The sequence below is a fragment of the Parus major genome, chromosome 13 (assembly GCF_001522545.3).
Source record: "Parus major isolate Abel chromosome 13, Parus_major1.1, whole genome shotgun sequence".
Classification (NCBI taxonomy): Eukaryota; Metazoa; Chordata; class Aves; order Passeriformes; family Paridae; genus Parus; species Parus major.
Window position 1 is genome coordinate 1,431,468 of NC_031782.1, and position 4,445 is coordinate 1,435,912.

The following is a 4,445-nucleotide window of genomic DNA, read 5'->3' on the forward strand; positions in this document are numbered from 1 at the left end:
GGGTTTGGGATGGTTTAGGATGGGTTTGGGATGGGTTTGGGATGGTTTGGGATGGTTTAGGATGGTTTAGGATGGCTTTGGGATGGGTTTGGGATGGTCTGGGATGGGTTTGGGATGGGTTTGGGATAACATCATTTCTGGTTATTAATTCCCTATCAAAAAACCTTCAAATGAGAACGGAAAAAGGAGAATTATTTCTTCAGAGCTGTTCAAAGCGGTGCAGGTGCTTTGCAAACCCTCCCTGCCAACCTCCAGAGGTGAAACCAACCCAGGGCACTGAGTCCTGAGCTCAGCTCCTGCCAGGGCTCCCCTTCCCAGCATGGTGCTTCCTCACATTCCCTTTGTGTTTCCAGGATGCATCCAGGGATCTGCAGGACAGGGGTTAAGCCAGAGCTGCCCATCCCCGAGCTGTGCTACCCACGGGTTTAGGCCAGGCTTTGTTAAGATGGACATGGGGCTTTTCCCCTCTCTGGCTGGGACTCAAAGGCACAGCTGGGGTTTGCACAGCCAGCCCTGGGTCCAGTAAATGCAGAAGACAATTCAGTGTTTGCCCTTTCAATTCAGTATTTGAAATATTTGAATATTTCCTTCCAGGAAACAAACACCAATGAGTTCCCCACCCAAATTCAACTCACCTCTTGTACCACATTTAACCTTCAGCTATTTTCACACCTCCTTTCTACAGCTTCCACCCTGGTCTGGGCAAAATTCACAGCACCATGCAGAAAGCCTTGAAGGGAAAGTCGTTCTGCAGCTTCCCAGCCACAGCAGATATTTTAAACTGAAAGGGCACAGGAGGATGGGCTGGGCTCAGCAAGAGGAAATCACCTTTCCCCAGCTGGGCTTCCTCTCTGAGGAATGCAGCTTCTGGAGTGACCAGAAAGAGGAAAAAAGAGAAAGAATTGGTTGTGGTTGCTTGTGGTCCAGCCACAGAGCCCAAGGCATCCCCAGGGCAGGGACAGCAGGGCTGTGTGACACAAACAGTGCCAGCCTGTGGCAGGTGACACTCAGGTCACCTCTCACCTGCCCTGCCTGCCCTGGGCTCCCATCATTTCAGGATAAAGCAGATAAATCCCATCCCCTTGTGATCCTGTCCCCACAGGACAGAGCAGGGCGGGCAGGGGACACCCCAGGGCCAGCTGACACATTCACAGGAAATATCTGGGGACTGAAAGGTCCAATTAAATGCTCTTTTCTCTAAAAATGATGAATTAATGTAATGTAGAAAACACAGATTCCTTGGTAAGGATGGTCTGAAATGGAAAAAACCTGGAGATGTCAGCATTCAGCACTTTTATTTCTGCTTTGCTCTGGTGAACTTTGGGATCTGTTATCCATTGCCTGCCTGGGAGCCTCAGCTGCTGCCTGGCTCGGCAGGTATTTTACAATACATTTAATCTTTATATAGAAACCAAATTGTACCTGCTAAAACACTCCCCAGTCACCAAAGAAAGAAAACAAAAGAGACATTTTCTTCTTGCTGCGCTCTTTTTCCAGCCTTTAGACTTAAAAATGGCACATTTTCTGTAGCTCTTTTTCTATAACTATGTGGGTTATACACTTCTTTTATTTTAAAGGTGTAACAGCCATCTCCATGAAGTGTTGTGGTGCCCAAGAGTTCAGGTACCTGCCTGAAAACCCTAAAAATGAAACATGAAACCAAAGTGCAGGATTTTTGATACATGCCAAGGGCAGCAGATGAGCAGAGCTGCTCCAGTGCAGGTAGAACTGGAGCCCAGTTTAATGCTCCTGCTCTAAGCTCACCCCCTCCTCATTCCGGGGTTTTAAATTCCTTTCCTTGCCATTTATCTCTTCCTTCTTCCTGCCTTTCTTTGAGCCTTTCTGGGCTCTCCTGGAGGAGTTTCCTTGCTGCCAAACAGGGGAGCACAAACCTCTCTCTGCTCCTTTTGTGCCTCTCATGGTGACACTGCCTGAGCTGGACCACGACCTCCCCTTTGCAATTCTGGCCTTGTTCCAGGGAAGCTCCCTCCAGCTGAGCATCCAATCTCCTCCAGGCTCTGATCCCTTCATTATTTTTAATTTTGGCAATTAATGTATTTGTTGTTCTTATTGCCAAGAAGTGTGTCTCCAAGGAGAGCACAGTGAGCACTAATTAACCAGGAGGGTGCCAGGGGGGCAGAGCAGAGCCCTGGGCTGTGTCATGTCCGTGTCCTGCCCCTGCTCTCCTCAGCCAGGAGGAATTCCCTCATGGAAAGGGTGCTTGGAACTGCCCAGGGAGCGCCCATCCCTGGAGGTGTCCCGGGAAGGGCTGGAGGTGGAAGGTGGAAGGAGGAGGGAGCATCACCAGGCAGGGAGTGGCTGTCGGTTCCTGGGCAGTGACAGGGGACAGCAGGATTTGTCACTGGAGAGCCTGGGCTGGGCCCACGGGGGGCTCCTGAGGAACGGAGATTCCTTAATGAAAGGCAGAAAAGCATCAGACACAAAGTGGGACAAATTGGTTCTGTCCAGGATGAGAGAGGGGAAAGGGCAGAGCCAGTTCAGTGGCAAAGCAGCAATTCCAGGAAGATTTCCCAGTCCCTGGGCTGACTCCTGTGTTTTGTAGGAGATCACAGAGACCACGGCTGCTGCTGCCTGTGAGGATCCTGGACACTGCAAGAATTTTACCCAGAGTGATTTTCCTCCTCAGATCGTCTCATCCTGTCCTTCCTCTTTTTCTGTCCCTCTGCAAGAGCCCACAGCTTCTCCCAAGCCACTCTCTGCTGTCACTAAGGCATCTCCAGTGATGCATGAACTGTCCCTAACCTTGACTTTTATCCCAGGAAATCCAGTGCCATCACCTGCAGCTCCCTGCTTTCTCTCTCCAGCTCAGTTTTGTCTGCTGTGGAAGTGCACATGGGTAGATAAGCCCATGCTGGCAGCACATTAATTGCTTTACAGCAGTTAGAGAGCTGCAGAAGCAACTTCTTGGGGGTGTTTTTTCCAGGAGCAGGCTCTGGGAGTGAGGAGAAGAACCCTCTGTGCAGCAATCAGTGTCTCCAGCACTCTCCAGAGGGGAAGCAATCAGCACCAGCCACAACCTTTACTCCTTAAACTTCCCCAGAGGGAACATTTCAAAGCATCAAAAGGATTTAAACCTGTCCAGCTGCTGCTGAGCCATAATTAACAGTTGCACAGTCAGCTCCCACTGCGGCTGACAAAGCCTCAGCAGCAAATCCTCTCTTTATCACACTGCTGGAGTATTTATAGAGCCACAGCCAGGCAGGGGGCAGAGGAAGGAGGAGAACAGGTGAGCTGCTTACCAGGGGGGATAACATTTGCTTTCAGCTGCCTGGCCTTTCCTCAGCCCCTGGGGAAGCTCCAGGAGGGATCCTGGGGTGCAGCCTTTGGCTCTGGGATGGCTCCTGGGGCCAATCCCCAGCTGGAACATTGGCAGCCGGGCTGGTGTCCTCACCAGGAGCCCTTCCACCCCCAGGAACTGCCCCTTCCTGCTCTCATCTGCCACCTCCAGGAGACCCAAGTGATGGAGGCCACAGCTCTGCTCACAAACTGACCTTGGACCGTGTCATTTGTCCCTCCCCTGTAGCATTTACAGCCCTGGGCCTCTTCACAGAAAGTGATATAAAAACAGCAATTCTCCTCGAGTGCCCCGGCAGAGGGTGGGGACAGGAGGAGCGCCGGGGTTGTTTGACCCGTGGGCTGGAAGGGGATGCTGGAGCTGGTGGGATGGGAGAGCTGGGAAAGCAGGAAGGGCAAAGGTTGCCAGCAGGATCCCAGGTGCTGCAGAGGACAGGGAAGGAGATTATCACCCCTGAAATCTGCTGGGTGCCTCTGTGGCATTGTCCCAGTTGCCCACACAGAGATCTGTGTCCCACGGCAGGGTTGCAGGATCTGTGCTCTGGATTGCACCAGGCTGTGCCAGGGAATTACCAGCACTGGATTTATTTCCTGCTGTGCCTTTATGACCCCACTGAGACCGTAAATTCCTCTAAAGTCTAACTAAAACAGTTTGAGTTTCTCCATAAACAGTCTTGTAAAGCAATGCTGTTCAAAAGGGGAAGGGGGGTCAGGAGGTTTTTACCACCTGGCTGTTGAGCCCCTGAAGTGCCCCACTCCTCTTTGTGCTGTAACTCCCTGGGGAGTTTTCTCATGCTGGGATGGCCTGAGAGGGTTCTTGGAAAGAGCTCCTGGGAGCTGCATCCCACCTGCACCCGGAGCACAGATATCCATCCCTCCCTGCCAGGAGATCTTTGTTCAGCCCCCAGGCACAGCCTTGCCCCAAGGACTGCAAGCAGCCGGGCACACCGTTTAAAATAATTTTTAAACCCATTTGAAATCATCTTTTAAGCACAAAAAGGCATTTTCCTCAGCACAGCCACGGGATTCCTTTTCCACACACTTTATTTACAGCAGTCTCCCGCCCCTGGGCTTCCAAGCCACAGCTCCCTCCAGCAGGATTTCTTTTGGGAATGGGATGATGCTCACGG